Source organism: Electrophorus electricus, chromosome 8, assembly GCF_041902795.1.
Source record: "Electrophorus electricus isolate QZ-2024a chromosome 8, ASM4190279v1, whole genome shotgun sequence".
NCBI lineage: Eukaryota > Metazoa > Chordata > Actinopteri > Gymnotiformes > Gymnotidae > Electrophorus > Electrophorus electricus.
Window position 1 is genome coordinate 10,665,245 of NC_137504.1, and position 25,365 is coordinate 10,690,609.

At 41.1% G+C, this 25,365-nt stretch overlaps 1 protein-coding gene across 2 annotated transcripts in view; it reads left to right on the top strand.

Moving 5' to 3' along the window:
* Positions 1–2,185: 2,185 nt before the first annotated feature.
* The window catches only part of tenm2b (teneurin transmembrane protein 2b), a 170,805-nt gene continuing 147,625 nt past the window's right edge, over positions 2,186–25,365 (top strand). For both annotated transcript variants that reach the window (XM_081720200.1, XM_081720201.1), the window contains exon 1: positions 2,186–2,552. The gene's annotated coding sequence lies outside the window, so the exon portion shown is untranslated. The remainder of the gene's footprint in view (positions 2,553–25,365) is intronic.

Sequence of the window (25,365 nt, forward strand, 5' to 3'; positions counted from 1 at the left end):
GAGATAACCCAACGTCATGAACCCAATAGCACAGAATTAATGCTTTCCATGTCTCCGTTATCTCAGAGGTTCACAGACAGGAGGAGACATTTTTAATAAGCACTTTTTGCTTTTGTCTGAGAAACCTGTCCAGTCGACAGATTTAGTCTCAGTGGCCCACAAAAGGCAGCGATGGAGGAGTGTGGAAAAGATAAAGGTTAGCGAAACATCAAAACCAGCTCTTTGAAGTGAGTTGCACCTAGGGGGGTATCAATTTGGCACATATAACCCTCATTCATGCCCTTCGCTGGGTGACTGTTAAACTGCCATGTCCTCACTCTTATCTGCATGGCAATGCTGTAGGTCACTGGGAATCTGAGGGCTGACCTGAGCCACTGAGAATTGGCCTTAAGGGCATCTTACTTCTCTGATGCACTACAGACAGCAGTCAAGCTGCTTCCTCACAAACCCCCCCCCCCCCCCCCCAAAAAAAAAAACCCCACAAAGGTACTACACACTCTGTCATAAAGAAGAATTCAATCATCTCGGTAAACTTGATACATTTTGCCCCCACCCCACACATGCAACAGTATGCATGTACATTCCAAATGCATTCAGACAGAATAATAGAATCTAACCAATCAAAACAAATGTCATGTAGTTTTATTTTGGGCCACATTTGTATACTGATGATAATTTCAGAAGGAGACATTGCTGGTATATATGAATCCACAGCTCTAGTCAGACAAAGAGGAATGAACAAATGTCATTTTTCACCCTGCTGTTTTAATTGGAAACAGAATATGTGTTATTGCCCTGTGTGAGCAATGGAACACAAGGTGATGCTGGTGAATGGAGTGCTAGTACTTTGCTGTCAACAACATCAAAACACTGAAAACTATAGCTCATAGGAAAAACCATTAGACACCACATTTCCACAAACACATTAAAATGTATTCCTGATGTACTGCTAGGTATGAGATACATGAGTTCTGCCTGTCTTGTTAGTAATGGTAATATTTTTTGGGATCTTGGAAATCTACTGCTTGTGCATGCATTATCGTAACATTATCAGTTCTACTGCTCTGTGAGCTGTGTTGGGGCTTTGTGTCAGAGCTTGTGACTGTATAGCTGCAGGAAACAAAAAACCCTCAGCAATTAGCAACACGCCGTGCTTTGTTTCCCTCGGTACCTTACCCCATACTGTCTCACAATGCATCCAGATATCCACCACAGGAACCAAGCACCTTAATTGTTTTCAGGCTCCGAGTCTCTCACCTGTGTCATGAAGATACGCCACCCAAAGCACATTTTTGGCTGAAAAACCTTTAAGGCACTGTCAGAATAGGCCTAGTAACTAGCCAGATCTAACATTCCAAAAAGCATGGGTCTCATATGCGTATACATTTATTCTTACAGCAAAGGCATCATAACAACATAATAGTATAGTAAAGTATAATTACCAGGGAGAAAAAAACGATCCTTGGGTAAGGATGATTAAATTATTAGAATACACTTTGAGGTCAAACGTAGTGTGTTATCAAACCCATAAAACCAAGTGTTATTTTTTATTTACAATTAGAATCAATATTTTCCAATGGCAGCATTATTTCTCATCAGCAGTAATTCTGTTAGATCTGCGCGATATTTGTTTTCATGTGTCGCTTCTCCGATCTATAGACCCTTTTTCAATTATCCGTGTTTCTCTGGAGGGGACTCTTTTCCTGACCAAACTAAATGAATGCAATCTGTCATTATCAAGACTAGTACACTTTTTTTGTTCAACTGTGTTGCAGAGGAACATGTTTGTATTATCCTACACATGTGTTAACACGCAAAACAGAATGACATCGATACGTAAAGGCTCATTTGTCGATTTTCACCAGTAGTCTGATGTAACCCTAAGATACAAAGGAATACAAACACAAAGAAACATTTATAAAGATCGGGGTGGAGCTTATTGTTTTGAACTCCAAAAACACGTGTAGCTGGCGGTTTTCGGCTGAAAGATCTTAAGTGAGATACCGTTAAATCCTGAGATTAAAGACTTGGGTTTTTTGTTGTTCTTTTTTGTTTTTTTAAAGAAAACAATGATGGATGCCCCCTAAGCGGGCAAAAGCCCGATATAACGTGGGCACGATTTCCATAGCAGAAGCGAACGTCAAAGTAGGTTATGAATACCCTGGCAGACAAATCTTGCTCACCTTGAATGGTTGCGTCCACTGTGCTTGGCGTGGCGTGAAATGACATCCATTCAGCCCTCCCCCACTGATTGTTGCTTCAGAGGATGAAAACAGTTGACATGTGCTTCCTGTTGTTTTAACAGCTAGACGCCGAGGCGATTTGTCCTGGAAGAAGACGATGCCCGGTGTTCTGCAGTGTCTGATCTGTAACGACCATGACTTTACTATGTCCGTTTCTTAGGTAGAAGTGATCAGTGTTTGAGGTGGATGCGCAAGTAGGGGATAGGCAACGGCGGGAACAATACAGCATCTAGCGCACGGATTAAAAGTTAATTGCGAGGTCGAAAAGACAATGCAGTGCCTTTGAGAGAAAAACGACCGTCTGAACAGGTAGGACATTTCGAAAATAAATTGACAGCGACACGGACATTAGTATGCTTTAGGACCAACTCCGTCCAAGCGACGGGGTGTTTTGCAGCATGGGCGCTTAGGCGCTATTGGATGGTATCCTAATGGTAACGCATACTAACACATGTCCGCCGCAGTGGGAAGGGAAATCGTTTGATACTCGACTTTTCAACTCTTAATGACATTAGTGTTTTCCACGTTTTGGTTAATGATCGTTCAGTTATCGTCGGCTCGGATTTATGAGAGCTACCTCTTGGCAGTTCTGTTTGATTACTTTGCTTGGGACCCTTAGTTCATCCACGTTTTTGTTCGTTTACGCGCCATTGATGATTTGATTTTAGGGGTAGCCCAGACTCGTATCTAAAAACCAATAAACCTGATTGTGCAGCGAGGGTATTGTGTGTGTGTGTGTGTGTGTGTGTGTGTGTGTGTGTGTGTGTGTGTGTGTGTGTGTATATATATATATATATATATATATATATATATATATATATATATATATATATGATGGATATATTACGTTCTAAAGCATATATTTTAATTAGGCTATGCAGCAGTACATGGATAACATACATGGATAGGTGTACACATAGTTTATACACTTGGTGCCAGTAGCCTGCTTGTTTACACTCTGGACTATAAAGGAGGGAAAGTCGATCTTGGTGGTCAGGCATCTCAGTAAAAGCTTTGCTAATGGCTCTATGGGCCTGACTGACCTGGTCATTCATCATTGGTATTTAGTCATCCATCATCCCAGAAGCCCTATTTGTGAAGAGCTTTTTGTGAAGTTGTTTTGAAGGGTGAGTTAGAATACATTGAAAAAAATCCATTGGATGCGCTCAGTTGAAATGTGGACATTAGTTCCACATTAATTGTTTGCTTTAACAATACCCTACAATTCTGTGAGACTTGCAGTAATTTAGCAATGTGTAGTCACATTCTGTGTTTGAACATTAGTTTGTAAAATTCCACGTTATCTAGTTTAGTACATTCATATGTTATCTTACATGACTGATGTAGTGCTCTACCTCAGCAACAGAACACCCGTTGCATTTGGACATGCTGATGGGCACCTTCTAACAAAGTGGACACTTTCAGGGGATTAGAAAATGAAAAGATAGTGCTTATCCACTGCATATACAGGGTGGTAGATTAGTGTTTCCGCTTAAGCACTTAAAACAGCATAAGCAAGTGCTTGTCCAATACACAACAGGAGTAGTACTGAATGCCTATATTTATTATCAAATTAGGTTGGATATTGTTTAGGTGTCTTGGGTGAGGTAGGGCTGGGGGAATTGCATTCTAGATTATTTAGCAATAATGCTCTATACCTATAGTCCCTTCCCAGCTTCTGAGGCAGTAAGCGTTTCCTCTACATATGACCAGCACAGACCATATGCAGACTGTCATCACAGCCTCACCTGGGAAGGTCCCATTACCACCCCATTAACACGACAGCTTACAACAAATTACCACGCCATGGAGGTGACACGCGCCCAGACCCCTGCAGAGGGCCACGGATATGATGACTGTATGGTAAGCGAGTAGTCCTAGTACCCAGAGTCCTAGCAAATCCCAGAGTTCTGCAGATTAGAGGATTAAGAGAGAGAATATGTGCAATATCCTTAATGCATCAGCGACAACGCAGCGTGTAGTGGAACGACTCGTTACAGTATAGCGCCTGTCTATCGCACGGTATTTGTGACCTTCTGTTTGCCTTTTCTGTTCCAACTGGCCTCCTTGTTTCTGTCCTAGTGTGTGTTACACTTTCACTGACTGACCCACTTACTGACTGTGTTAAACCTGTTCTGTTTAAAAATAGCTCAGTGGGGGCCAGAGCAGTGAAACAAATTGGCAAAAATTGTGATTTTAGTATTCTCTATAGTCTTGGCAAATTATTAAAGAATACTTCTTTTTTCTTTAGAAAATAAAGGCTACATTTTTCCACTTCATAAAACACTTGTTGGTGTATAGCCTACCTCATTTGGTATTTTTAAAATAACCCTGACAGACACCTGAAGAGAAATGAGACAAAGGAATCCTAATAATTTGTTGTGGTTATGCAGTTTGAACGTCAGCTTGTTATTTTTCTTCAATTTATGGTATATTTTGGTAGAACTAGCCGAGAGCAGGCCTGGAGGTAGCTGAAGAGCTCATCATTTGAGATCTGCACATCATTTCATCATATCTTAAACCACTGAACTTCTTTACCACTTTCAAGATAATGGCACACCAACTGTGGCATTTCTTGCTGTTAAAGGTTCATTTCTTTGGAATGTAGCTAGTTAAAGGCCATGGGTCTGCTGTTTTGCTTTTGGTGTTTCACATCTCCTTAAAGGGCTTTTTAAAGATCCCATTAAATAAACCTTCTTTGTCTTCACAACCAAGCAGTCTTGCCTTCGAGGTAACGGACCATAGTCTAAATTAATAAAAGAGCACAATCAATTATCAACTCCTTGTAGGATAGAGGTTCAGAATGACCAGGGAAAAGAACATCGATTTCCCCATTTTCTCTATTTAAAGCAAATAATTAAAAGGCCAAATATTTCATGATAAGAATCTGATGCCTTTTTTTAACCTTTACCATCCAGAAAAGAGCTCCACAGACCTACATCCTGATTGTGCTTGACAGGTAGTAGAACCATGACTGACAGCAAAGCAGAGAAAAACACAAATACATGCATACCTACAAAATCTTTTAAAACCTGTTATCTGTTGAAAATACATAATTCATCTATTTGTTTATGTCATGAAGTAATGCTAGATGGTATTTGTTCTAATGTTAGCAGACATTTCTGTATTAAGGTCTTTCATCTGCCACAGTTTGGGGTAGAATTGTAAGAGCGGACAGTAAATGTAGTTCCTGTTTAGAATGTCACCTTACAAACTTCACAGTTAATTCTTGTAGTGATGTTTTAATCTTTAGCTATTTCTGAAAGTAAACAAAGAACTGGGATTTAAAAAAATTTTTTTTTGCTATGGAACAGGTGATGGGAAAACCTCAGAGCATGTTTTGGATATCTCAGGCAAGTTTTCTTAGATTTTTAGAGAAATGTGGATGCCCAGTTGATTACCCTGTATTGATATATTCATCCTCCTGCTCATCTTGACAGAGTTGCCTTGGTTCCATAAACATATCAACTGGTCATATTATGAAGTGACCATGATGAGTCAGGAAATACAGTGGTAGCTCAGTGGTTAATGTACTTGACTTGTAATTGGAAAGTTGCTGGTTCAAGCCCCACCAGTGCCAAGTTTCCACTGTAGGGCCCCTGAGCAAGGCCCTTAACCCTTAAGTTGTACTCAGTCATAATTGTAAGTCGCTTTGGATAAAAGCGTCAGCTAAATATAAAAATGGAACTCGTTGTTTGAATGCCTCAGAATTATCTTTATTTCCACATGAATGACTCCTGAAATGTAATACGAACCTCAAATAAGTCAGACTAAATAAAGGCAGCCTTGTTTAATGAACAATATGCAACATTTTACAGTAACATATCTTTACTAGGCAAATGGAACAAATGCTAACCCATACGCAGTATTTAGTGGCTAGGGGAATGTGCTTTGTTGGCATCAACCTCAACATGTGGCGTTCCAGAGCGGTTGATCAGTCCTGTGCAGTGGCTAAAAGGTATTTGGAGCAAATACTGTTAATAAATGAATGTATTTTTTTAGATGTCTTGCTTAAACAACTTGCTTCAGATCCCAATACACATGTTAATGTAACTGAAGCCAAGACCCATGTAATTACTTTTACTTGAGCCACTTTGTTGATTTCTGGCTTTTGGACCGTTGACATGCTGCATGACCAAACCTCATTTGAGTTTTGAATCACAGGTAGGCACCCTAATATTAAGCTCTAGAATTTTCTGATATAACTGCTAGCAAAGAAGCTTGGTGCCATTAAATAAGGCTTTATTGTTCGTTTGCAGTTGTTTTGTTTTTTCCGATCATAACACCATGTACATTTACCAGGACATTTCACTTTGCCATATGTTCATAGAATATTCTTCTGAGGAACATTTAAGTAAGAGGTCTTTAACTCCATATCTCTGTTCCAATTTCTAGGCTGGGATTTTGTAATCACTGGTAGTTAATTGAACAGTTAATGTAACTCATTGATCATTTTGTTTTCGCTTCTGATTCCTAGGTAAAGGTAAGGTGGAAAAACCCTGCCTGGAGTCCAGGACTGTCTATGGCAAATTTGATATGGTTTCCTCTGTGGTAAACTCTTGATCAGTGTCTTTCTAATGACTTATGCACATATATGTTACCAAGTGCAAAAGAAACTTACACATCTTTAGTTGTCATCTTAAGGCACTTTATTTGTTTGAGTATTCTTCGGTGTGCCCTTGATGTTGGTATATATAACCTGTGTGCCTAAGCGCAGACTGGCTTCTTTAGAAACCTTTCTATTAGCCTTTGTGAGCTTCAACATTTTCCTCTGAGGTCTTGTGAAAGCTCTTTCATACAGGACATATTTATTTGCACTTATCAAACCTTATCATATAAGATCAAACCCTGGACTCAAACCCTGGAGGATAAGGACAGATCAATCCCTCATCCTCTTTTCAAGAGTCCATTATCTTAAAGCTTCGATTTCCATAAATGACACTCATTTTTTTACTTATGTTTTTGGAGCTTTTTATTGCTGAAACCCTGATAAACAGCACAAAAATCTTCTCCCTGCTGCAATATGCTAAAGCCAGACATATGCTTCTTGCTTGCCCCACTGTGATGTAGCTCAGCTGGCTACACATATGAGGAATTAAGCTAAACAAACTTTGTGCATCTAAACCATTACCCAATTGCCCAACCCCAGCTGAGCAATCAGCTGTTTTATGACTGTATCGGTCAGTTATGTCACAGAACTTGCAGCCTGTAATTAACTCATTTAAATCATTTGATGTAAACCACTCCTTATTAAAGTATATGAGATCTACAGCTCTATACAATTTTAGAATTTTTATTAAGTAAAATATATAGTTGTCAAGATTATCTACTATAAATTATAGTTTAACATTACTAAAATAAACTACATTGTGTATGTGAAAACCCTGAACCTATAAAAATCTGATTTCACACTTTGAGTGTCAATCCAAATCTTCCTAAAATGCACAGTAGACATTTGCAACTAAATTTCTTTTACCCTTAAATAACACTTGTGCACTCAGAGCATAAAAACGCACCCAACATCCCACCATTGAATGGGTAAGAGAAATGCGCAGTTTACAGCCTTCCAGTTCTGCCTAGTCACCTAGGGTGCACGGCAGGCGAGGAGTCCTGGCTCTTCCCACATGCTGCTTCGAGTCAATCCCATTACAGCATTACAGCATCCCTGTGCATGGCCCACAGCGCTGATCTCTGAACAGGCCCAGGCTTCCATTTTGTGCTTTTTCATTTAATCCCTCACCTGGCCAGCTGAGCTCCACGGCCGTGGGCAGAGCCCTTGTTCCGCTGCCCGGCCTGCACTCCGGTTCTCCGCCTGGGGCTTGCTCGTGTGACCTGGGCTTGCTGCGGCTGATGGGAGACGGAGAGTGAGACGTGAAAGCCGGGGGGGAATTTGTTCAACTTCTGTGTGGAAGCCTATGCAATCATAGGTGCCTGCAGCTCCACAAAGGGTTATTAATGGACGTCTGCAGCCTGCTTTATTTTGCATGCTGAGTCAGTTTGGAGACAGGGGATTTTAAAAAGAAATAGATCATCACAGTTTGCAAGTATAGCACAATTATATTTGTTTTTGGTAGCCTGGCAAGAAGAACTGTAGAACATAAAAATCAGTTTGTTTCACAGGTTTTGGAATAATTGGAAATATTGAAGGTTTAGCCTCGGTAGCCATCTTGGCAAAAAAAAAAAAAAAAAGTAAATTAACAATATATATTGAACTTCCTTTTCTCTTAGCCCACACAGTGCTGTTGAGCAGTTTCTAGGTTGTCAACATCATGTTTTAGCTGTTTAGTTATCAATGGCTCAAAGAAGCTTCAAGGACCTGTCCATGAAGCGGGCCACATTTCCAAAGTAATTTATTAGTCCGCTACCCCGAGTCGACGAGCAGGGGTCACCCATGTATGTGCGGGTATATTTAAATGTTTTTCTTGTTTATGTATTTATTCACTGTGGCCAAGTCTGTTCATGTGAAGCTGTGTCATTTTTTTATAGGCACTTTATGGGTTCCTGAGCTTACCAGTGCTCTGTCGACTGGCAAGCTATCAAATGTAAAGTGTTGGGCTCTTTTTTTGCAGTGCCAAGCACACTTGCACATGCGCACACAGATGGGAACACTCAAGGTGCTGTGCTGGCTGGGAAAATGGATGGGACATGTTGAATCGCTGGTGTAAGTGTGTTTGTTGGGGCAGTAGTGCACATCTGCATGCTCTTGACTTGTTTTGGAAAGAGAGAGCAAAGGGAAAACTTAGACAGCTAGCAAAAAGTGCAGATTTATTCTCACTTTTTGCTCATTGTCACCATGTAATACATTACCATTTTTGTTTGCACCAACATTTTCTTTTTTAAAAAACATACACTTAACAGGTCTTACTGCATTTAATTAGCACATTTTAATTATTTTCATCATTAAAACTGGTGGGGGTACAAGTTTTAATTGAAATCCAATTTTTCCGCTACATGAAACAGGAGGTCGGGTGACCAGCTGGTGGTTGGGCTGGGTTAGGCTTCCTTGGCTGCCACTGACATACTGTGATGGTGTAAACCAGACGGAATGCTGCCACTGAAATATTGAAATGGTGTAAACCAGACGGCATGGGGATACTCATGCCAGGACCTGCTCCAGGAGACGATACCAGAGCAGAGCGCTCATGGCCTGTTCCCATATGATGTACAACAAGTCCTTCAAAACCCTCCCAAGCTGTGTCAAATGTGCAGGGGCATGGGCTCATGGACTGGCCTGTGGGCTCATGGACTGGCCTGTGGGCTCATGGACTGGCCTGTGGGCTCATGGACTGGTCTGTGGGCTCATGGACTGGCCTGTGGGCTCATGGACTGGCCTGTGGGCTCATGGACTGGCCTGTGGGCTCATGGACTGGCCTGTGGGCTCATGGACTGGCCTGTGGGCTCATGGACTGGCCTGTGGGCTCATGGACTGGCCTGTGGGCTCATGGACTGGCCTGTGGGCTCATGGACTGGCCTGTGGGCTCATGGACTGGCCTGTGGGCTCATGGACTGGGCTTTCCATTCCTTTTTTTCTTCCTCAATTTAGAAATGTGTTATAGATTCATAACCTAGCTGGGCCAGGCTTGTACCTTAAATAGATTGTTATGCCTCTTTATTCCAGGCTCATATAATAGGAACAATTTTTTTGTGAGTAAAAATTAATTCTTGAAACTGCCTTGAACTCTTCATTAAGTTATTAAGATATCCCCAGGGGACTGACCGACCCTTTTACTCTTGAATATTAAAAAAACAGATTGTTTAGACATATAATACACTGTACTGCAGGGGTACCAATCTTAATGATCAGTTAATAACTGAACCTTAAGTCTCCGGTTCATTTGGTATTGGGTTTTTAGTAGTAGCACATATATGAGTGAATCACTTTTTATGTCGGCACAAAATTATTTTAATAGCAAATGTGGGCAAATTCTAAAGCTGCTACTTTGCATAAGATACCTGCAGTTCAGCTGCATAATGGTTATTACACAAATCATGCTCACAGCACTTCTGGCCTATTAGTAAGCCTTGTAGAAGAAAAATGAGAGACAAAAGGGTTTTCAAGACACTGTATATTGGAAGCTATGAGGTCTGAAGTCGGAAGTGGAAGACAGGCTATAGAGCCGATGAGACATGCTAATGAATGTAATAACTCCAGACGTCCCTTCATGCTCATATCTCTGCATGGGGCACCTGGAGGGCTTACTTGAGTCCAGTGACTGCTTCGCTAATTTTACTGTCAGCTCACTGATGTCCAAAACATATGGCACAGGTAAAAGATTAGTTGAAATAATATAACATTTAAAAGAGTTCCACTGTGTTAGGCTATGATGTATTGAATATTCCCTGTGGTAGTTTTGAATGATTGCAAGTCTTCTCTATTTTTTGATGCTCCACAATAATAAATTGTTATGTTTCACTTAGATATAGATAAAATTCTTATTTTTTTATTCAGTATGCATAAAGAGCCAATGGAATCCTTGCTGTGTATGTGATTTCTTGGCATTTGTCATATTAGAAAAAAATTTGTTGATATAATATGTGTAAAGAAACCTCTACATTAAGATGATGTAACCTAAATGCTGTCTGTTTGAACATGTTTTCATCTCGACATTTTCTTTCATCTGCACTGTACAACAGCACTGTAGAAGCTAAATGTAGCTTACATTTGGCTTTTCTCCAGAGGAGGTATTTATACTTCAGCAACCGTCCTGCCATGAAGAGAAAGTAATTACTTGTATTAAAACTGCTTCTAAAAAGGTAACCTAATACCAGCTGCTAAGAGGGGCGCAGCGTAACAAAAGCTGATCACCTCAGTACTAGTGAACATAGCTCAGCTAGCAGCGTGTTTACTTGTACATCATCTTATCCCTGACAAAATTTCAAGTTTGGTTTATTTGTCACATACATAGTCATATATAGTATAACTCGCAGTGAAATGGTTTGAGAGTGCTCTGTCCAAACTGAGGAAAAAAAACAGGGGTGCATAGAGAAATATATATCTATAGCTATCTATATATATATATATATATATATATATATATATATATATATATATATATATATATATTATTAACAATGTATGTACAATATATGTATATTATAAGTTTTGTGCTTTATCACTGTTGTGCATGCAGGTGAACTGTTATTTGACTTGGCATGTTGATTATTGTTATGGCATGGTGCCAAGGTTTAAAGTTGCATGAGATACTGAACCCTGTTTGTCGTACAGGAGCTAGGAACATGTTATGTTATTATATATCATAATTCACAATCCTGGATTAATTTTTCTTGCTGTCTTGTAGGAATAGGAGCAGGTGGTGCTACACAAATCTGTGGTAGGTTTCAGGCAGTACTTCTCTTTTCAAGCAAAACTTCAAACTATCAGTAATTGTGAACTGAATACAGCACTGGGATAAGCCAAATAATAATCTTCCAACTGGGAAGGCCCGTCAAAGATCATAAGACTAGACAGTGACGTTAGTACACAGTTTCTTTAATTAGGCCCTTGTAGACACTTGTAGAATTTGCTATACTTGTGTGCTCTCTGGAAGCTTTGGATTTTCCTTCTTGCCAGAAACTCATGACAAATGCAAAGTGCTCATTCACTGTCGGAAATATGCCCCAGTTTGGTGTTTTTCCCTAGACCAGTTGCAGCTTCTTCTCTTTCACTCTGATGCTCCACTGCACAGTGCTGTAAAAATGGAGAAAATGCTAATTAAGAAAATTAGTGAAAATCATGTTGACATGTTTATAGTATGAGGAATTTAAAGCAGTTTTAGAGTTTTTATTTTATAGCTTAGAATTATAGTATGAAGAGAGTATACCGACATTCATATTGTTTCATTGTTTTGGGAATTCAAAATAAAAAATGGTTGTTCATAGAATTCAATTAACCATCAAATCTTGGTGTTAAAAGTAAATTTAAGTAGTTTATATATTTAACAGACTGATGAGTTATTGAGAATTACTAGTAAAGAGTAACACTAAGCTTACCTTTATTCTGTATTACAAGGTATGCATGATTATTCTAAAAAACAGCAAATCAAATTTGAGAACATTTTGTGATACAGAGACAGCACCAGAAATAATTTTCTCTTCCAGTCTCTGTTTATACATAGACCAAGTAATTTACTGAGAATAGCTCGTTGTCTTGATCTGGGCCAAATTATTTAAATCGGCACTGGCTCCAGTCAATCGACAGTAGCCAGTATAATTGTACATCGGGCAAACTGCAATGAAATCAGAACCATGTAATCTTTGCCTGATGCAGGTTTCAGCCAAGATAATGGAGGGATTTTTATTTTTTTAATCATGGTCAAGTACTACATTTAAATATCCATTTTACCCTCAGTAATTTCAAATACATTAACGCAGTTGACTGCCTCTTTACTCGAGTGGAATCTGATCACTCCAGCAAGATCTATCTTGTTGGCTCTCTTGGGCAATGTTCCACATAATGGTGGTTCTGCAAGGGAAATCTCTCTCTCTCTCTCTCTCTCTCTCTCTCTCTCTCTCTCTCTCTCTCTCTCTCTCTCTCTCTCCCTCCCTCCCTCTCTCCCTCATATTCTTGTGCTACAGTGGCATGTAATCACGGCACTTAACTATGATATAACTGTTTCTGTAATTTCCCATGAGTGGATAAAATGATGAATTGTGATCGATTCTGCTGGGATTGTTGCTGGAGGCATTCAGCCTCTAGATGCAGCTGGTTTGAAGGAGTTGGTAATGTATAGTTTCTAATATATATTAGAGGGTATTGGTCTGAAGGCCAGCTAGCCAGAGAGGATGTCCCCATGCTTCTAGAATGTATTACAGGTGTTCGGAACATAAAAACCTGTTTGATTTCTACCCATTGCTGCTCCTTGAATAAGTCTCACCTGTCTGTGAGCAGTGTTTGTTTAATACGCTCCCTCTCCTGGACATTCTTCTCATTTCATGAGCTGGGGGCTGGGAGTGGAGTTGTGGGTGGAGGTGTGGGTGGAGAAAGGGGGAAGGGGGTCAACTCCATTTACTCCAGCCAGCTCATCACTTCCAGCATTGTACCTTTACACTCTCAAATGCTACTGTTCTCATTGCAATCCATTAGCATGCTTAGGGGGTCCCAGGCCTGATAAAAATGCTGATTTATAGACAGAGACTGACATTAATCCCTGATTGCTCTGTAAATTGAGCCTTGTAAAATGAGCTATACCACTGCTATGTGCTGGCAATAAAAGCCTTCCCCTCTCTGCTCTAATCCCAAATGTTTAATGTGTGCTTTATGCACCCAAACACGGTGGCTTCGTATTTCGTTGAGTAAAAATGCCAGAGAGGTGAGAGGGAAAATGATATACGCACCGCGAGCTGGACGAGAAGGTGTCTAAAAAAATGATTTAGTTGGAAGGAAGGTTTCAGAGTAAGCATAGGCTGTGTCCTATCCAACTCAGCAGATAAACGAGCAAGGCTGCACCAGAAAATGATGTGCTCTGGTGGCAGGTTTCAAGCACCACACCATACATTTGTTTTGTCTTTTTTTTTTTTCTGGCAGCATATTTCAGTGTCATCGGTTTTATTTAAGCTTTTAAAAGGTCCTGGGCTGAAAAAGAATAAGACTGAAAGGGTCTGCCGCAATCTTCCATTTTCATCTTCTCGTGCCTAGCTAGAGCTCTTCATATACTGCTGATTTCTGACAGCCCTAAAGCAGATTACTCACAGGCCTGTTTTAATGAGCGAAAAGGGCAGGGGGATAATCAGCCTTCACCGCGAGCACGCGCACACACACACACACACACAAAAACAAAACAAAATCAACCAGCACACTCAGGGATGAAAGCACCACCTGTTGGATTCATGTATACTCAGTGTTCATATGGCAAACAAACACTTGTACACACTGACTTTTAGGCATTTTTAGGAAGCAAAGTTATGCAACATCAGTTTTATGTGTTTTACTTGATAAAATTGCTGCTAGTCTAATATCTGTTTTAATTGACTCAATCAGTCAAATGTCAAAGCAGGACTTTATATACAAGAAATAATTTTTATTCATTATCACAGCTGACTATTAACAAGACTTAAAAAAAAATTAAAGACTAATTAAAAAGTTAATTAAACTGAAATTAGGATCTCATACAATAAGTATCCTGTGCAATTAGATTCAGTGAAAATTACTGAATTACTGTTTCAATTAATCATACCAAAACTCTATAGACCTGTGAAGTGTGAAGTTCTCTCAGAGCTGTAGTAATGTCAAGGTCTGGGATTTATTTATATGCACTGGGTGCACGTTGTAATGCATGTGTCATTTATATGGTTTCTGAAGCTTACTTATTATAGGCAAAAGCTGTGTGTGTGTGTGTGTGCGCGTGCGCGCCTGTGTGCCTACGTATGCATGTGCATGTGTGTGCATACATGTGTGCATATTTTTGTTCAGTTCAGAGAAGAAAATGAAACTGAGGCGTCAGCAATAAGCAGCCAGTGGAAATAAAGCCAGTGGCCTTTAAATAGTGACTTCCTAGAGTTTGCCTTGGTTTCAAGACCTAGTACACTTTGACCTTTCTAAAATATGAGGCTCTCTGTAATCTGGGTCTGGCAGTCAAGTACTGCTTGCATCTCATAAGTTCTTTTCATCATTCATATTTTATATTGCCCTAGCAAAAGCCTGACTTTTTAAAATCAAAATATAAATAGGTAATGAAAAATGAAATGTGCACCATTAACATTGGGTAGATATATTGAAGCAGCCAATATGTCAGGTCAATATTTGGCTTAGTATATTCACTGGTCCTTGTTTTTATGGGTGTAGCCAATTTCAACCTTTTGTATGATATTACTAAAGAACAAATAGGATGCTGCTGTAACTGGAAAGAAATAGTTTTTACTGTATGTATATTGTGTTTAAATAATTCAGATACTTTTTTTTCTGGGCTACAAAATGGGCCAAAATCCTCTTGTGCATTATAGAGCATTTGCAATACATCAGTTTCTCATTTTCAGTACAATGCCACTTAAATACTTCAAAATTCCGAGAGCCAGTTACTGAAACCATTTATTAATTAAACATGTAGGTGTGGAGTTAAAGACTACAGTCCATCTGTTTATATGCACAGTTTGTGTTAACCACAGTGGTGCACAACCCAAATAATATCCGGTCAGCAGTGGTCCTGTGGACAAAGAATGACCAGCGATGGACCGGGTAGATGGTGGCTGACAAACTCCCTGGCGACAGATGGGCTACGGTCTGTAGTTACATACCTTTAAAATGTATAGGTCTACCTAATAAAGTGACTTGTGAGTGTAGGTGCAAGGCTGGTGTTTTAATAGTGAGTAAGGAGTGTACACTTATGCAGTTGGTAATAGTAACACCAAATGTTTTTCATTTCATCTATTGCGTATTAAATAAGTGAAACACGATGTTATTAATATGTGGTATTTAATCCCATCACCTGTGCTCTATTGTATGCACTGCAAAATATCCCCCATCCTGGTTTTCATTGTTAATAACACACAATATCGCTGACGTCCTTGTGAACAATCTATAGTCATTATTTGATTAAAGGCATAATTGGAGTGAAAAGCGCGGTGGCCCGTGCTGTGGATTATCTGGGCTTTGTGGCACGAGCCAAGCCTGGCCCGCGTCCAGTCCATGGTCTGTAGCCCAGCACGAGGCTAGCGCGGAGAGCTGGAGCCACGCCAGCTGTTTCTCCCTCATTACCGAGGAGCGCCATCAATATCAGGCCTGGCAGATAGCGTTTTCCTCAATCTCTAATTCCCTGGCGCTCCCAGCTGGAGAGCAAGGCCAGGTCCGCTTGCTCAGAGGGGTGCGGAGCCGGCCTGGCCGTGCTGCTCAGCGTGCTGCCGCATCTGCTCGTGGCTCTGGGTGAGGGTGCAGGCAGTGGAGAGTGCCGCCCCCTCGCTCCGGCTGCCCCGGCCGTGCCGAAGGTGGGGCGTGGAGTTATCTCTGACTAGCCCTCAGCGGACCTTTGACAGCTGGTCGGCTGTGGTTTCGGTCGTGTGTACACACAGAACTGGAGATTGCTCTAAAAGCTTAAGGTTGAAGCGGATCCCTGTAACTTCAGACCCGACAGGGAGCTGTCAAAGATGTGTTCTCGTGTTGTTTTATGATTCGTTTGATGGAAACCCCACACCCTCCCCCTGATGTAAATTAGAGGGACTGCCCAGAAGCTCACCACATCAGCATTTGGAAAGTGAGTAATGCTCAATAAAAGCAGTGCCAGCCTGCAGGGGGTACACTGCAAGATTAAGTTTGATGTAGCTAGTGAGTATTTCTTGACTGTCATGTTTCTATGATCACTATCAGTTTTGACACTCCCAATACAATACAAGCACCAATACATATACACTCAGAAGTGTTTACACACACACACACACACACACACACACACACACACACACACACACACACACACACACACAAGTACAGGAACCCAAAGGAAAAGAGCTTCTTGTCAGAATAGCATGGAGCCTTTTTTTTTCTTTCTTTCACATCATCTTCACTTGAATCAAATTAAGATGTGTGGGCCGAGTGCACGCATGCGGGTTAATATGTTCTAATATAATCATCTGTTACCCAGCACACTTGTGAGTGGGAGAAGGTGCGAGAACTGTATGTACAGTATCACTCATTAACTTCAAGACATCGAGAGTGATGAAGATCAGCTCAGGGAGCCACCGAGAGGTGCTGAAACCTAATGCATCGCTCAGCAATGTCAGATGTTAAAGTGTCTTATAGCGCATTTTTCATAGGCTTTTCTTACATTCTTTTTTTATTGGCCTTTATTGAAACTGGTTTCTAATGAAATACATGTGTGTGCTTAAGCTATAATCCTTCTTGGGTATCAAATTGGCCTCTTCTTCATAAAGTCCCACTATGAGGTAAAATAAATATTAATACATTTTCTTATAGCCTTATTTTCACTCATGCAGTTAGTTACCTGAAGGGTATATATTTCTTATAAGACTTCAATATGGTTTAAGGCACTGGGAGAGGTGATTGTGAAGGAAACTGCCGTTAATGGCATGGCGCATGCATTAATGAGTATTTTGAATGTGTTCACCTCAGAGATGAGTCAGTAGTTATGGGAAAGCCCCAATTAACAGTCATGTTCTGGTGACTTCTTTACATGTCCCTTCTCCTGTCTAAGACGCTGGGAGAAGCCTGTCATGCTGCCAAACAGAATGTGTGGTTACCGCGAATCTCCGAGCCCAGCTGCTTCCTCGTTTCATTAGTGTAGTGAGGCAAGTCTTTCTCCTCTCTGATTAAAACTTCGAACATGCTGGCTGCAGTGTCTTGTGTGTGCCTTGCTTACCAAAACAAATCTCTTGCTGAGGGTACCCACCGGAGTGCCGGATTGGCCTCATTTCTGTTCTCAATGCAGCAGGCATCCAGGACCCGGCTCTTATGTGCCTTTTCTGTCTCCTCTGGCTCCTGGGGTGTGTGGGATTGCTCAGGGTTATTCTTACCATTGGAGGCTCCATTACAAACATGAAAAGGTCAAAAAGCGCATATGGAGATGTAATTGGGTTCTGACCATTGTTAGTATGCTGGAGTGAAGAATGCCTCCAGCACCCTCCCCATTTGTCGGGAGAGCACGAATGTTTTAATTATTTATCTAGAGCCTGGTTGATTGATGCAGGGTAACCACGCTCGCATACCTCCTGTGGCACAATTTCACTGTCCAGATTCTACAAAATATTAATGAAGAAAGAGTACGAGAGAGAGAGAGACAGACAGAGAAGGATGAGAAAGAGAGTGTGTGTTCAGTAGAGTGGTAGCAAAGAGATTAAACCATATAGAGGGAATTTTCTCTCTTTGAATTAAGAAGTGTGCAGCCCCCCTCAATGGAAGTGGAATCCTAGCAAAGGATCATTTAGGCAGAAAACTGCTGTTGCTTCTGATCTGTTGTCTAATGTGTAACGCACTCATGTGTAATGCAGTCATTATCAGCATCATCTTCTTGCAGATTAGTCTTATTTTAGCATTTTCAAGTGGTCCAAATCTTCAAATCTCTAATGCCCCCCCTCAGCAGCTGCACATAGTCCGACAGGATCCTTTACTGTAGACTAACAGTGATGCTTGTCAGTACTATGCCCTCTGTCTCTTTACTCTTCAATGCTCCACTGCCTTGTAGACTTCAGAGAACTGCAAAGTCTAGATACAATGAAATGCTCGACCCTTAAATGTACCGTGTCTGCACATTCTTCATTGATATAGTGACAAGACAACTAGTTGTATAGTTGTAAGACAAGTCAACTGATGGACCGAGCCAGTTCACATTTTTATGTTCCAACATACAAACACTGGAGTTGTGTAGCTGATAAGGGAAAAAATGATCTGCTGTAGTGAGCATACTATATGCAATCCTTTCAATTATATGTATTTTTTTAAGCTACTTATGTTTGTCAGATGTTGCATGACGCAACAGTTGGAGTTTTGATGCTCGCAGATAAAATCAAGCAGTTCAGGTTTATTAGGAGAAGGGGCATCCAAAGCCGTGATCAAAAACCAGACGGGTCAAAAACCAGACGGGTCAAAACCAGACGGGTCAAAAACCAGACGGGTCAAAAACAATACAAATGGGGCTAGCAAGAGAGCAAAAGAGATGAGACAAAGGCAAAACCTGGGAGGCAAAATGGCTGTATACCAAGAAGACAAATACAGGTAATGCTCAATATGCATAGAAAAACCATGGCAATACTTCACCACGAGAGAGGGCAAAGAGACAGGTCAAACAGCAAACCAGGAGCAGGTGCAAACAGTTAATAATCAGGAGAGGCGAAACGTAGGAGCTCGTCGTGGTTGATGGGGCTGGTTGGAGTGACAGGCAGGCTGGAAGGATCAGGCTGATGGGAGATGTAGTTACGGACAGGGACCATTACATTTGTGCAATTAGAAGGTTCCTTGTGCCAAATTTCTTTGGGTAAAAGCTGAAGCGAATAGTTTATCTCTGCAGTGCATGGGTGTCAGTTATTGTGTACCTCTGCAAAACATTCAGGCACTTTCAAATGTGTTTGCCTGGTGGTGCAGAATAATTCAGTGTCACTGATAGGCACTTGCTAAACAAAACCAGTTACCATCCCTTTTTTGCCCATTTGACCAATGCACCAAGCTAGACAGATGCAATGGAAATGATAAAGTGGGGAGTGCTCTCTCTCTCTCTCTCTCTCTCTCTCTCTCTCTCTCTCTCTCTCTCTCTCTCCCCCCCCCCCCCTTTTAGTAATGGGTCATTGTGTAGAGTGTCTCAGACACTTTTATCTCTGAGCACTTTTGCTGGACAGACAAATCTGATTATTGTCAGCCCACAGTCGTGCCGTCCCTCTCCAGTTCTAAAAGACTCCATTAGGACAGAGAGAAAAGTGAAGCAGAAGGCGAGGGAGGCTGGCTGAAGCGAGGCTGGGCGAAGACGGGATACGTCTGCTATTTTATTACAGCCTTTAAAGTTCATTGATCAACTTGCCAGCTTTCTTCCTTTCAGCCTAGTGAACAGATGAAAGTGAAATATAGACCCTGACTTCACCTCCACACTTGCTTATTTTCTTATTCATACATGGTAAGGGCGGTGAGCAGTCGTGGTTCTTTCTGAGGGGAGCAGGGGTTGAAGGAAGGGATGGAGAGTATAGCGTTCCATGTTACAGTGCCAGCTGGAAAATTGATGAGGAATATTAAAAATTGGCTCATAGACTGTTTTAATGACTTCACACTGTCAGCGTGTAAAATGGAGAGGAAAATCTCACTCCCTGTGGCAAGCGCACTGCAAAAAAAAGCTAGTGAAAAGAAAAAGGGCAGCTCTAAGACAGAAATGCATGAATTATATCTGTAAATTGTGCGAAATCATTTTACTTGATAAGATCAGTATAAAATATGTAAGCACATCTGAATGAATAACTTGCAAAGAAATAGGTAAGATACTAAAGCGCACAAGAACAAACATGTTTTTATTCATTCATGTTAGATGTTTAAAAAAGGATTTTACCTAATAAGATAAGAACTGAATAAATAAAGCAGGGTAAAGGGAGCATATAGTGTATTTGGGAATACAGAGCAATCTGTGTTTTTGGCAGTGACACTTTAGGTCATTTTGACTGTGTACACTGAAATGGATGTGAAACAGCAATGATGAGGTTAAAGTGCAGAATGCAAGCATTGTAGTGTGAAGATATTTACCCTCCTAATTTATGAACCAAATAGGAATTCTTCCAGAATGATCTCAGAGATGCAAACCACCAGTAAACCTCAAGCACATATAGACTATATTACATGTTACAAAACCCAAACTAACAAACACAAAAGCCCTGTAGTTTTTGCACAAAGTTGAATATTAACCTGCAACAGAGTGATGGAGTGACGAATGTGAAGAGGAAAAAAAACCATTCGTGATGCAAAGCACACTGCTTGACCGGTGAAACGTGGTGGCTCGGCATGTATGGCTGCCACAGGTGACCACCAGCAGCAGCAGCAGGAGGAATTCTGGATTCAACAGAAGCAGGGCTGTACCATATGCCTCGAAACAGTGGATGGCCCTTCACCTTCCAGAAGGATAGTGGCCCAAAACATGCCACTAAAGCACCCATATAGCTACTAAAACAACAGGGACGTTTTTCGGGACAAAATAAAGCCTGTTTTTGAGTAGCCAAATTCATTAACCAACCTGAAACCCACTTCACCTACTGAAGGAGGAGACTAAAGGCAAAACAAGCCAAAAACACCCAAAGCAATCAACAACAACAACAAAAAAAAGCAGTAACTGAAAATGGCTGCATTAACAGGCCAGACAGAGCATCATCAGACAAGAAACCCACCATCTGGTGATGTCTGTCATACGATTACTAAAATGTCATTTGTCCAGTTACTTGGTTACCTAAGGAAAGGTTTGCTGATGTTCACAGATTTCACAAGGGGGGAAAATAGATTGTAACTTAAAAGCAGTTGTTGCTATTATTTCTGTTAAAGTATGTTGCAAATAGTGACTAGTGTTTCAAATATTGCTGTTTCTAATATTTTAATATTGGTATTTCTTATCTGCTTGATGTGCTGGTTGGGTTTCACCTTTCTAATCGGATATAATTCTAATTATCGAATCAATTATAACCAGCCAATAAATGTCGTGTTTTAAATGTGCTGATGATTATGAACCATAAGAGCTTATTTTCAAAATATGGAAATGCATATTATTCTTAAAAGAGACCACAAACATTTTACAATTTTCATCCTGAATTAAATGAAATTCCTTTTTTAAATCATGTGAATGTGGGAGGCACTTTGGCAATATTTAAATATCTCGTCTCGCGTATCATCTACCCAGAGAAATCTTTAGGGGCTAAGCATTCGTGGCAGAGCACGGTGACACGGGCCGGGGGTGGGTGAGGGGCAGTAGACGGCTGAGAAAGCTGAAGGGAAGAGCAGGGCCATTAAAAGCGGCATCGCACACGCTTTTATTGTGGAGCCCTCACACAGCGTACCGCTGCTGTCTCCACTTCATGCAAAGGCACAGGAGCCAAACTTTACGGTTTTCCAACGCTATTATAAGTGAGTCTGGCAGCATGCTCATCAGGGAGCAAAAGCTTAATTAAAAAGTGTGTTTAGAAACTTGTTTGGTGGTAAGTTTTGAAATACGGATGAACTCCAGATTTACAAAGTACAAGTGCAAAGGGGTTTTAATCTTGCCTGAGGTCTGAAAGGGGTGTAGTAATTAAACTAATTTTACAGCTCATTTTAAGTGTTTGTTAACATATTATTTCTTTGTATCCTCATATTTCGGAATTTTAAGAAACAAAAATGTGTTGCGGGTTTTGTTTACTGTGGAACACTATCTCACATGCTGGAACACAACTTTAAGTTAAATGACCCTTAACAAATTCAGTCTGCATTTGCGTTCTGGTCCTTTTATCTGGGCACAATAAAAAATGAAACCCAGATCATACATATTTAAATTGAACTTCACTGCCCAACTTGAGGTAGTGGTAATGGCATTTTGTTCAATTACTGTGATGCAGTTGCTTCCCGTGTCCACAGTTCTTGGGCTATGCACTCTAAAGAGGGGGGCAGAAAATGCACTCTAAAGAGGGGGGCAGAAAATTGAATGCTGTTGTGCCTTTGTGGAGCTCGTGTTAATACTGGATGAGGACAAGGGCCTGCTCGTGTCTCTGGGGCCTTAAAAAAGCAATTCATGGGGATATGAGGGAATACGATTGCAATTCCTGGTTTATCTTAGTTGTTTAGGGCCTCCCACTGCTCCCCTCATTCGCATAGCTAAACGCACCATCCGGGGAGTGTTCCGAGAATGATCGTACTTAGCGGCCTCTTTGCCTGGAGAGTGTTATTCATTGCTGAGGCTGTCTCAGATGGCACTTGTGGCATTGTTGTGAACTGATTCTGCCCTAGTGGGGGCTCTTTGGTTTGAGTCTATCTCTTCTTAGTGGTGGATGACAGACATGCTGACCTGAGATCAGTGTGGAACCGTTCCTTTTTTCATTTACAACCCCTGCTGAACTGAGGTCAGTCTAAACCTTAATTGGTGCATGAAGACATGAAGGGGATTGTGTCTAGGTATTATAGTTATATGAGATCTGCTGAATCCAGAGTTATAGAAAAGCAAAAATCTGATTTGATGCACAGTGGGATTATTTGTGTTTTAGGGCAGTTTGTCTAGTCTGACTGTACCTGGTTTACATTGTCTCCATTAGAGTGGTCTACAGCTCTGAAATGCTGAGGTTTATTGTTCTAAACAACCATTATTAAATGATTGTTCAAATAGTCAAAACTGTTGTTCTAAGCAAAGGAAACAGCTATTTTCCATAATATTGGGAAAAAAGGGCTTCTGTTGTCTTTCCATTAAGACAAGAGGATTTGGCTCTTACAATCAGTCAAATACTTTTGTTTCCACCCTTGAACTTGAATTTAACAAGTCTGGTTTGATTATCTCTAGATCATGCCAGCTCTTAACACAATTTCACAAAGCTTTCACAACCAGCAATCACCATCTTCCAGACAAGGGCATTTTTCTCTATGATGTTGCACTGTTTTGTTCCGCCTTCGTTTTCAGCCCTCTCTGCTAGCGAAAATGCGAACAGGCGAACTGTAGGAATCTCTAATTAGCTCTTTTGTCGCTCCCTGACCTCGGCTTGTTCTCTCGGCCTTGTGGAATCTGACACAAATCACAAGAGATGAGGTCTTTTTTTTTCCCCTCCACATCTCACACTGGCACACGGTGACAAATTGGCACTAATCGCTCTCTGATAATTATGGCTTCTTCAGGATTGAAAGAAGAGCCCAGCTCAGCAGAAAGGTCACAGTGAATGGTGCAGGTAGTACTATGCTAGGTAGAGCCTGTGGTATAAGACATTGGGGGCGGTGTGTTTGTGTGTATATGTGTGTGGGTGTGCTTGTGTGTGTGCGAGGTTGGACATCAGATAATCTAATTCTACTACAGCAGCAATCAAAACGAGAAAGACTATATGAAGCGCATGAGGGGGGATATAAATAAGGAAAGGTCCTTCATCCACACTCCCTAACAAGCAATTAGTTACCCAGTGCTCAGACAATTTGAAATGATGCCTCCTATCACAACTGGTGATGGATGAAATAAAGGGTAAATATCACTGCCCTGAAAGAACACCTGCTACATCTGAGGAAGAACAGTGAGAATTTGTTGTATGGTCCAGCTGACATGCGGAAGGTGATCATGACTAAGCTAACTACTGATAGCCATCGCTGTAGGATCCCCTGACTTAGTGGCAAGCTGCCATCACACAGTATGCTAGTAGATGAATGCAGCAGTAAGCACAATACTAACCACCAGTATAACTGAAACCAAAAACCTGGTTTGCGCTACTGCAGTAGTCATACCTGAAACTCTAGTCTTCACAAAATCCACAGGCCACTCCTGCTGTCCCTCTTGAAAACAGGCTGGAAGCCAAGATAAATACTTGACTGGAAGTCAGCAAATTGAGTTAGCTCAATAAAGGCATGAAAAACAAAGATGGGGCGTGGCTACAGATGGGTAGCCCATAAGTGAGGCTTTAGAGTCTGCTAAGCAAAGGTTAATGGCATTGGCAGTTAATAGCATTCAGACTGCAGAGATACACAAAATAAGCAATGGCCAAAAGAGTTAATGCCCTATTTTGCCAATGAATCATCCAAAATAAACTCTCAGTTTCAGTGCAACAGAACCGGATTATGAATCCGCCCAGTGCTGAAACACAACACTACTGGAATTCCTTATGAGAAAATGAATTATTCCATAGCACCTCAATCTCCCAGGATAGGAACCAGACAACATTATAATAGCAGATGAACAAGAACAGGACAGGTCAGGAACATGAAGAACTGGCCAGCTCCTGGCCCTGACATGATTCATGCCTGCTTGCTAAAGAAACTAACAGCTCTGCATGGCTGACTAGAAGAACAAATTAACCAGATGCTAAATACAAGCTCCCATCCAGGCTGGCTAACAGAAGGCAGAGCAGTACTGGTCATGAGTGTCCCCAGCAAGGCCCAAACACCATCCAACTACCAACCAATAACTTGCTTAACCACAACATGGAAGCGCATGTTAGAAATACTAGCTACCAAGCTGAATGAGCATACATGCAAATACATATGCACAGAAGGGGATTGTCAACACTAGAGGCTCAAAGCACCACCTACTGACAGCCGGCTCCTGGTCCATTAGCCACCTCTTGTACATGGATGACATCAAGCTATACACCAAGACAGAGAGGGACATTGACTTGATCCATGTGACCAGGACCTATAGCAAGAACATAGTAAATATAATTTGGGATCGAGAAGTGTGGGCAGAGGAAAGGAGGATCAGGAAAGAGGAAATTCAGCTACCACAGGGTGATGTAACAGACCATGGAGGACAGCTACAAAAATCTTCGGGAGTCTCCAATTACACGGGAACCCTGAGAAAGAAACGAGGACAGCAACATCTAGGCACCTCCATAGAGTAATGCAGGTCCTCAAGAGTCAATTCAATGGGAAGAGTAAGATCGAAGCCATAAACATGTATGTCCTGCCAGTCATCAGATACCCAGCAGGCACAATAAACTGGCAAAAAAGAAGAAGTGAAAGCTGCCAATGTCAAGGCCAGAAAACTCTGCACAATGCCTGGGGCATGCAGCC